Source organism: Oncorhynchus keta, chromosome 1, assembly GCF_023373465.1.
Source record: "Oncorhynchus keta strain PuntledgeMale-10-30-2019 chromosome 1, Oket_V2, whole genome shotgun sequence".
Taxonomy (NCBI): Eukaryota; Metazoa; Chordata; class Actinopteri; order Salmoniformes; family Salmonidae; genus Oncorhynchus; species Oncorhynchus keta.
In genome coordinates, this window is record NC_068421.1 from 43,618,774 (window position 1) to 43,629,267 (window position 10,494).

Below are 10,494 nucleotides of genomic sequence, written 5' to 3' on the forward strand. Positions count from 1 at the left end.
CCATTATGTTGCCACACAACATGATGAGCCAGGTCATTTTCTGTCTATCTGTGTGTAGAAACTATTTTTCTCATGATCGGTCAGCTCATTCGCTTTCACGCCGCTCTCCCCTGGGTGGGCACGGTTGGAGCCATGATTGATTTCGGAATGGAGAAGAGGAGAGAGACGGAGAAGGAACAGTAGAAGACCATGGGGAAATTATGGCAGAGCTTGGTGGACCTAGAATTAAACAGCATAATTAATCAAGCAAAAAACAAGCACGTACTGTAGCTCATGCATTTATTATTTGCATTTTTTCCACTTCAGGAAAATGCAATCAGCGCACATGTTGGGGCCAACTAATTCACGGCACACGACAGTTAGGCCAGCCACCCGTTTTGATGGACCACTGACCCCTAAAGGTGGCCCTGGTATCAGTTGGACTTAATGGTTTATTTTCACATTATCATCTTCACTCTCCCTCCTCATGACATGAACGTAACTATCAGCAGTCGCTATTGCTCTTTACTATTATGTTCCGTTCCAGTTGCACATTTTACACATGACGTCATTGACCTATTATAAAACAGTGGAGGCTCCTCGGAGGAGGAAGGGAGGACCATCCTAATCAGTGAATTCCATTTTTTTTTTACATTTAAACAAAAAAAGATATATATATATATATATATATTATTTTTTACATAAAACAATACTAAATATATTCACGTCACCAAATAACTGATTAAAACACACTGTTCTGCAACAAAGTTCTACAGTAGTCTCAACAGGACCCTCAAGGGTAGCACCTTGGTGTTGCCAGAGGACAGCTATTTTCCGTCCTCTTATGGATACATTGACTTCAATACAAAACCTAGGACGGTCATGGTTCTCACACCCTTCCGTAAACTTACACAGTAATTTTGACGACTTCCGGAGGATGTCCTCTAACCTATCAGAGCTCTTGCAGCATGAACTGACTTGTTGTCCATCCAATCAAAGGATCAGAGAGTAAATCTAGCACTGAAAGCATAAGCTACAGCCAGCTAGCACGGCAGTGTAAAAAGTGTGGTGAGTAGTTGACTCAACGAGAAAAACAATAGTTGATCAGTTTTGAACAAATTAATTTGTTAAAAAATTAAGGTAGAATCAGCAGAGAGTAATAATTGCATTTTAGTTTACCTTTCACTTGATTAGCTAGCTAATTCCTACTCAACAACCTGATTCAAACAGATTGGAATTGTATTTATGTTAGCTAGCGGGCTAAGGCTATCCAACTCTACAACTCCTCCAAGTCAAGGTAAGCTTTCGGTTTTATTAATTTATTGCCACCGGGGCCCGCTGGTATAGCTGCTAAATTGCTTGCTGTGCACTTTACTATGTGATTGTAAACATAGATTGAATTGAGGGTTTACTAACGTGTTAGTTTTAGTAGCTAGCTATGTCGACTATGATGTTAGCTAATATGGTGACAACGATGTAGCTGTGTAGCGGTTAGCGGTTATGGTATGAAGGTTTGGCTTGGAGAGATTTTTTCGCCCGGTCGCAGAGACAGCTCAAGGAAAAGGTTGAGAGGGGAAGAGCACATAGATGCGCGAAGGAATTATACAATGGGAAAAGTGAGGATGCTGTAAGTGGCTGCTATGAAAATGAACTGTAAATGAATGAATTACATTTCATTTTTGTGTCAAATCACCAATTGGCAACCCATCCCCTATGGGATTAATTGACAGATAAACAAACAAAATAATTCACTATGGTAATTAAATTATAATTCTTCTCCCATGTTCTCTGCATTGCACAGTGAAAAATAAATACATAATAGTAAATAAGGTTATCCAAACAATAATTACATCCCAAGAGCAGTAAAAGAACACATACATACATACATACATACATACATAACATACATACATACATACATACATACATACATACATACATACATACATACATACATACATACATACATACATACATACTTACACTGCTCAAAAAAATAAAGGGAACACTTAAACAACACAATGTAACTCCAAGTCAATCACTCTTCTGTGAAATCAGACTGTCCACTTAGGAAGCAACACTGATTGACAATAAATTTCACATGCTGTTGTGCAAATGGAATAGACAACAGGTGGTAATTATAGGCAATTAGCAAGACACCCCCAATAAAGGAGTGGTTCTGCAGGTGGTGACCATAGGCCACTTCTCAGTTCCTATGCTTCCTGGCTGATGTTTTGGTCACTTTTGAATGCTGGCGGTGCTTTCACTCTAGTGGTAGCATGAGACTGAGTCTACAACCCACACAAGTGGCTCAGGTAATGCAGCTCATCCAGGATGACACATCAATGCGAGCTGTGGCAAGAAGGTTTGCTGTGTCTGTCAGCGTAGTGTCCAGACCATGGAGGCGCTACCAGGAGACAAGCCAGTACATCAGGAGATGTGGAGGAGACCGTAGGAGGGCAACAACCCAGCAGCAGGACGTCACCAATTGAAACACTATTTAGCGCGCACCACCGCTAACTAAGCTAGCGTTTCACATCCGTTACACTCACCCCCCTTTTGACCTCCTCCTTTTCCGCAGCAACCAGTGATCCGGGTCAACAGCATCAATGTAACAGTATAACTTTAGACCGTCCCCTCGCCCATACCCGGGCGCAAACCAGGGACCCTCTGCACACATCAACAACAGTCACCCACGAAGCATTGTTACCCATCACACACACACACACACACACATGCATACATACATACATACATACATACATACATACATACATACATACATACATACATACATACATATACATATATACACACACACACACACATACATACATACATACATACATACATACATACATACATACATACATACATACATACATACATACACAAAGAGAAGATTCCATCCCACTGTGTGAGCAAGGTAGGCATTGATTTTCTGGGTCAGTGTGGAAATGTCGGTATTGTGCACTGGAAGCGCTCGCTGGGAACGGACCCTAATGACCAGTTTTAAGTGAGATGGTTGGTTTGACTTACACGTTAATGGGGGTTGAGGGGTCATGGACACTGGTCAAATTCCAGTGGCAGTCAGTGCCGATTAGGATTAAGGAGAATGGCCATATTTCTATTACAGCATATTGGATGACTGTCATTCATATTCCATTCACCCAGGTCAATGTAACATAATTATGTTTAGGCTACAACATGATGTAATAGCTAGTCCAAACACTTGCAAAAGAGTTTAGTTTTGCAACTAAAACGAGAGTTTCTATTGGACACATCCAGATAGGTTCATCGCCGTTTCGTTATGTTTGCTTCTATTTAAGAAACGTTTTGCAACCAAATCGGCGGAATTAAAATCAATGCCTACCTCGGGGGAGAGAGAGGGCACCAAAATGCATCAATGAGAGTGATCGGCCCCAAGTCAGGCTCGGACAGCGCTATTGATAAGATCATTTCCACCTGTAGCGATGGGAGTGCTTGAGCCGGAGACTGCCTCATCTGAATTCAATACCCCCAGCAGCTGCAAGTGAGCTCCAGAAAGACACGGATGAACGGAGATACGTGCCTCGACTGATCATAAGAGCAGCCGGACCAGAACCAATAATCTCTCTCTTTCTCCTCCACTTTCACCAGAACTTTTCAATCACACCTTGTGGCATAAAACAACGGTAGCCCACGTAGCCCTATAAAATGACCGTTTGTTTTTGTTGTCTTTCCGAAGTAGGCTAAATATTGTTTGACATCTCTGGATTGAGCACCGTGCATAGGGCCTACCTGCTGCTTTTGCAGTTTCCTGGGTTGAACTTCACGGTTCATGCTGTGAGAGATGTCGAGTCAGGGTTTAACATCAGGATTATAAATCTAAAATGGGCCGCTTTAAATTATATTGGTCACAATGTGCCGTATTATTAAGTGTTGTCTCCGAGTTAGCACCCAAACCCCGGACCACGTACGACAGGCTCATTGGTATTAATGCACAGAGGCAATGGGACAGAAAATCTGAATGTGTGACAAGGAAGCCGCCTAGTGGTAGCCGTGTGTAAGCGCAGCACAGACCCATAGTGCGTTTCGGCCAATGACCGGTATGAGGCCTATATATAACTGTGGTGTGCGGGTCAGCTGTTTGTTCACCCGCAGCAGTCCGCAATTGCTAATAGCCCATCGGCAACCGCGCTACTATGTTATAAAGTCAAAAATCTGAGGCCCACTGTAGGCTGCAATCAAAGATGACGGAACGTGCAGGATTTTTTGGGGCGTGATTTAGCTATGTTTCTGCTTATAATTTTCAACATTTTGGTGGGCTATGTGTTAATCAACTTGTCTATAATTAGATACATGCAGCTTCTCCTCTGTTGCTTTAAAATACTAAGTAAACCCTTGATCACCAGAGTAATGTTATTTATCAATAGAATTAATGTTTCAATCTAGTTGACATTGGTAACGTTTTCTGTCATCTTTTTCAGAGCAGATACGTTTAGGGGCCGGGGAGAAAATGCAATAACTCCCCCAAGAAACTGGAAAGATTTTCTGTGCAAAATTTCCAAATTGCATCAGTTTGACTAGTTGTAAGGTAAATAGAAAGGTGTGAAAAGACCCAACATGTTGATTAAAACTCACTTTTGCAATAAAGGTCTACTGTTGCCTCAACAGCACTCTCTGGGGTAGCATCATGGCGTAGCCGGAGGACGGCTAGTTTCCATCTGCCTCTGGGTACATTGACTTCAAAAGAAAACCGAGAAAGCTCATGGTTATTATTATATTATAGTAATTATGACCATTTCTGGAGGACATCCTCCAACCTATCAGAGCTCTTGCAGTGTGAACTGAAATATTTTCCACCCAATCAAAGGATCAGAGAATCAATCTAGTACTGAAAGCAAAAGCTACAGCTAGCTAGCACTGCAGTGCAGACAATTTGGTGAGTAGTTGACTCAAAGAGAAAGACAATATTTGAACAATTTTTGAACAAATACATTTTTTCACTTTCCCTTACTTAGCTAGCGAATGCAGCTTGCTAGTTTAGCCTACTCAAACACCCTGCCCCATCAGAGAGGGGTGTTATGTAAGCTAGCTGGCTATGGCTATCCAACACTGGAATTCTTCTAAGTCAAGGGTAAGCTTTTGGTTTTATAAATGTATTGCCACCAGGGCTCACTAGTGTAACTGCTAAACTGCCTGCTGTACACTGTACTGCATGGTTGTAGTGGGTTTACTAACGTGTTAGTTCTAGTAGCTATGTTGACTATGACGTTAGCTAATATGTTGACAACGATGTAGGCTGTGTGTAGCGGTTAGGAGTTATGGTATGAAGCTTTGGCTTGGAAAGTTTTTTTTGCCTGGTCACAGACAGCTGTTGTGTTGTGCAATGATGTCCTCAAGCGAAGGGAAAAGGTGAGAGGAGGAGAGCGAGTAGATGCGAGTAGGATTTATACAATGAGCAAAATGATCATGGTGTTTGTATGTGGCTGCTATGAAAGTGAACTGTGATTGTGGGTAATTAGGGGTGTATTCATTCCACCAATTCTGTTGAAAAACATTTTTCTTAAAGCAAACCGAACTAAACGGGGATAAACATACCTGAATTTGTCCAATAAAAACTTTTGTTTGCAACTGTTGGACTAATGAATGCACCCTAGATCAGCTAGATTCAGGCAAGAGTGTGCAAGGTGGTATTGAATGTGTCACTGTCTGTCACCTTAAATACTCAAATATTTATCTTGACCTGTGCACACACCTATGTTGTAAACTTCAATTCCTAGGCTAGGTTGTAGCAGCCTCATGATAGGTATAGGGAAAATCTGAGTATCATGTCGAAACCTAAACCTATCGATGTTACATTGAGCTGGGTGAATGGAATATGAATAGGAGACATCCAATATGTTGTAATAGAAATAAGGCCATGCTAAAAAAAATAGCATCCCTCATCTTAAATGGCACTGACTTCCACTGACTCCGACATTGTCCTTTTTCCCTCCGTGGATTGAAGTGAACTTTTTCTGCCTGTTACCAAAGGCATTTGGTAACAGGTACACATTTTTCCATTTCTGTTAGTCACATGTCTGTGGAACTTGTTCAGTTTATGTCTCAGTTGTTGAATCTCGTTATATTCATACAAATATTTACACATGCTAAATTTGCTGAAAATAAACGCAGTTGACAGTGGGAGGACATTTCTTTTTTTATACATCATATGACAACAGATGTTGTTTACCACAATCATGTCCTTTACACTCAAAATCAAACTATACTGAGCAAAAATATAAACGCAATAATTTCAATGATTTTACTGAGTTACAGTTCCTATCAGTCAATTGAAAGACATTTATTAGGCCCTAATCTATGGATTTCACATGACTGGGCAGGGGCACAGCCATGGGTGGGAATAGGCCCACCCTCTGGGGAGCCAGGCCCAGTCAATCTTAATTTATTTGTCCTCACAAATGGGCTTTATTAAAGACAGAAATACTCTTCAGTTTCATCAGCTGTCTGGTTGGCTGGTATCAGATGATCCCGCAGGTGAAAAAGCGAGATGTGGAGGTCCTAGACTGGCATGGTTGCACATGGTCTGCTGGTTGAGCGTACTGCCAAATATTCTAAAACGACATTCAATTCTTTGGCAACAGCTCCGGTGGACTTTCCTGAGTCAGAATGCCAATTGCGCGCTCCCTGAAAATGTGGACATTGTGTTAAGAAAAGCCTTTTTATTGTACTCAGCACAAGGTGCAAATGTGTAATGATCGGGCTGCTTTTTTGGTACTTTTTACCCCTTTTTCTCCCCAATTTTGTGATATCCAATTGGTAGTTACAGTCTTGTCCCATCGCTGCAACTCCTGTGCAGACTTGGGAGAGGCTAAGGTTGAGAGCCATGCGTCCTCCGAAACACGATTCTGCCAAGCCGCACTGCTTCTTGACACACTGCTCGCTTAATCCGGAAACCAGCCGCACCAATGTGTCGGAGGAAACACCTTATAGCTTGCAACCGAAGCCAGCGTGCATGTGCCCGGCCGAAACAAGGAGAGCGTGAAGGAAACAAGGACATCCCAGCCGGCCAAACCCTCAACTATACCGGACGATGCTGGGCCAATTGTGCGCCGCCTCATGGGTCTCCCGTTCGTGGCCGGCTGCAACATAGCCCGGGATCCGCCTCTGGCACTGATCAGTGCCTTAGACCGCTGCGCCATTCGGAAGACCCCTAATGATCATGCTGTTTAATCAGCTTCTTAATATACCACACCTGTATGGTGCATGGATTATTTTAGCAAAGGAGAAATGCTCACTAACTGAGATGCAAACAAGTTTGTGCACAAAATTTGAGAGAAATATGCTTGTTTGTGTGTCTAGAAAAATTCTAGGATCTTTTATTTCTGCTCATGAAACATGGGACCAACACTTTACATGTTGTATTTATATTTTTGTTCAATCTAAATGCTATTTCCTGCTGGTAAGTGGTCTAGGTAAGAAACCTTTCCATCAATGTCCTTGTCTCTCTTTAAGATGACTTGATTGGTTGAAGCCAAAAAGATTAAGTCCTATCCAGCCCTTGACCTACTAATGGGGAAAGAAATGAGGAATGGCGTACCAGACACAACCTCTATTCTAACCGAGTCCCTATACCCTGATCATTAATGCGATGGTGGCTATCTCCAGGTCATCAAACCATTCACAACTCCCCCTTGACACCCCCTAAAGGTCGTAGTTCAGAGGTCAGTCTTCCTATGCGCTCATGAGGCTGCCCTTTTCAGTCCCAATCAGCAGCTCTTTTTTCCAGCGCCAGAATGAAAAGACGTGTGACAAAGGTCATGAAAATGGATTTACTTTGCATTTGACTGGATGAAAAGGTCAGAGGAAGGGCATCCCAAAATGGCACATAACCCTGCACCCTCACAGGGACTAGGGGAATTGCTTTGCCACTCTGACCTCCAAACAAACCCATCATAGGAAGAGACCAGTAGTGGAAAAAGCACCCAATGGTAATACTTGAGTAAAAGTAAAGACACCTAAAAGTGAAAATCATCTAGTAAAATAAAATACTACTTTTACATCAAGTTTTTAATATTTAAATTCATAGGATCCATACATACTTTTTTCTATGTGTCCAGAGTGGACACCTTGGCCCTGTGGATCCTGGCTGTGGAGAGCTCCATAAGTACAACCAGAGTGGACACCTTGGCCCTGTGGATCCTGGCTGTGGACAGCTCCATAAGTACAACCAGAGTAGACACCTTGGCCCTGTGGATCCTGGCTGTGGAGAGCTCCATAAGTATAACCAGAGTGGACACCTTGACCCTGTGGATCCTGGCTGTGGACAGCTCCATAAGTACAACCAGAGTGGACACCTTGACCCTGTGGATCCTGGCTGTGGAGATCTCCATAAGTACAACCAGAGTGGACACCTTGGCCCTGTGGATCCTGGCTGTGGAGAGCTCCATAAGTACAACCAGAGTGGACACCTTGACCCTGTGGATCCTGGCTGTGGAGATCTCCATAAGTACAACCAGAGTGGACACCTTGGCCCTGTGGATCCTGGCTGTGGAGATCTCCATAAGTACAACCAGAGTGGACACCTTGGCCCTGTGGATCCTGGCTGTGGAGATCTCCATAAGTACAACCAGAGTGGACACCTTGGCCCTGTGGATCCTGGCTGTGGAGATCTCCATAAGTACATCCAGAGTGGACACCTTGGCCCTGTGGATCCTGGCTGTGGAGAGCTCCATAAGTACAACCAGAGTAGACACCTTGGCCCTGTGGATGCTGGCTGTGGAGATCTCCATAAGTACAACCAGAGTGGACACCTTGACCCTGTGGATCCTGGCTGTGGAGCGCTCCATAAGTACAACCAGAGTGGACACCTTGGCCCTGTGGATCCTGGCTGTGGAGATCTCCATAAGTACAACCAGAGTGGACACCTTGGCCCTGTGGATCCTGGCTGTGGAGAGCTCCATAAGTATAACCAGAGTGGACACCTTGGCCCTGTGGATCCTGGCTGTGGAGCGCTCCATAAGTACAACCAGAGTGGACACCTTGGCCCTGTGGATCCTGGCTGTGGAGAGCTCCATAAGTACAACCAGAGTGGACACCTTGACCCTGTGGATCCTGGCTGTGGAGATCTCCATAAGTACAACCAGAGTGGACACCTTGACCCTGTGGATCCTGGCTGTGGAGCGCTCCATAAGTACAACCAGAGTGGACACCTTGGCCCTGTGGATCCTGGCTGTGGAGATCTCCATAAGTACAACCAGAGTGGACACCTTGGCCCTGTGGATCCTGGCTGTGGAGAGCTCCATAAGTATAACCAGAGTGGACACCTTGGCCCTGTGGATCCTGGCTGTGGAGAGCTCCATAAGTACAACCAGAGTGGACACCTTGGCCCTGTGGATCCTGGCTGTGGAGCGCTCCATAAGTACAACCAGAGTGGACACCTTGACCCTGTGGATCCTGGCTGTGGAGAGCTCCATAAGTATAACCAGAGTGGACACCTTGGCCCTGTGGATCCTGGCTGTGGAGCGCTCCATAAGTACAACCAGAGTGGACACCTTGGCCCTGTGGATCCTGGCTGTGGAGAGCTCCATAAGTACAACCAGAGTGGACACCTTGGCCCTGTGGATCCTGGCTGTGGAGAGCTCCATAAGTACAACCAGAGTGGACACCTTGGCCCTGTGGATCCTGGCTGTGGAGAGCTCCATAAGTACAACCAGAGTGGACACCTTGGCCCTGTGGATCCTGGCTGTGGAGAGCTCCATAAGTACAACCAGAGTGGACACCTTGACCCTGTGGATCCTGGCTGTGGAGATCTCCATAAGTACAACCAGATCCTGGTGGAGGACACCTTGACCCTGTGGATCCTGGCTGTGGAGCGCTCCATAAGTACAACCAGAGTGGACACCTTGGCCCTGTGGATCCTGGCTGTGGAGATCTCCATAAGTACAACCTAGAGTGGACACCTTGGCCCTGTGGATCCTGGCTGTGGAGAGCTCCATAAGTACAACCAGAGTGGACACCTTGGCCCTGTGGATCCTGGCTGTGGAGCGCTCCATAAGTACAACCAGAGTGGACACCTTGACCCTGTGGATCCTCTTCTTTAAGAGGCTCATCTGTCCACCACTCGTTACCTGTATTAATGGCACCTGTTTGAACTTGTTATCAGTATAAAAGACACCTGTCCACAACCTCAAACAGTCACACTCCAAACTCCGCTATGGCCAAGACCAAAGAGCTGTCAAAGGACACCAGAAACAAAATTGTAGACCTGCACCAGGCTGGGAAGACTGAATCTGCAATAGGTAAGCAGCTTGGTTTGAAGGAATCAACTGTGGGAGCAATTATTAGGAAATGGAAGACATACAAGACCACTGATAATCTCCCTCGATCTGGGGCTCCACGCAAGATCTCACCCCGTGGGGTCAAAATGATCACAAGAACGGTGAGCAAAAATCTCAGAACCACACGGGGGCACCTAGTGAATGACCTGCAGAGAGCTGGGACCAAAGTAACAAAGCCTACCATCAGTAA

General features: G+C 44.7%; 1 protein-coding gene across 4 annotated transcripts in view; it reads right to left on the reverse strand.

Moving 5' to 3' along the window:
• Nucleotides 1-3,966, reverse strand: part of LOC118396429 (neuronal PAS domain-containing protein 1-like) — a 101,677-nt gene extending 97,711 nt beyond the window's left edge. For all 4 annotated transcript variants that reach the window (XM_052525589.1, XM_052525587.1, XM_052525591.1 and 1 more), the window contains exon 1: nt 3,760-3,966. The gene's annotated coding sequence lies outside the window, so the exon portion shown is untranslated. The remainder of the gene's footprint in view (nt 1-3,759) is intronic.
• Nucleotides 3,967-10,494: the final 6,528 nt, after the last annotated feature.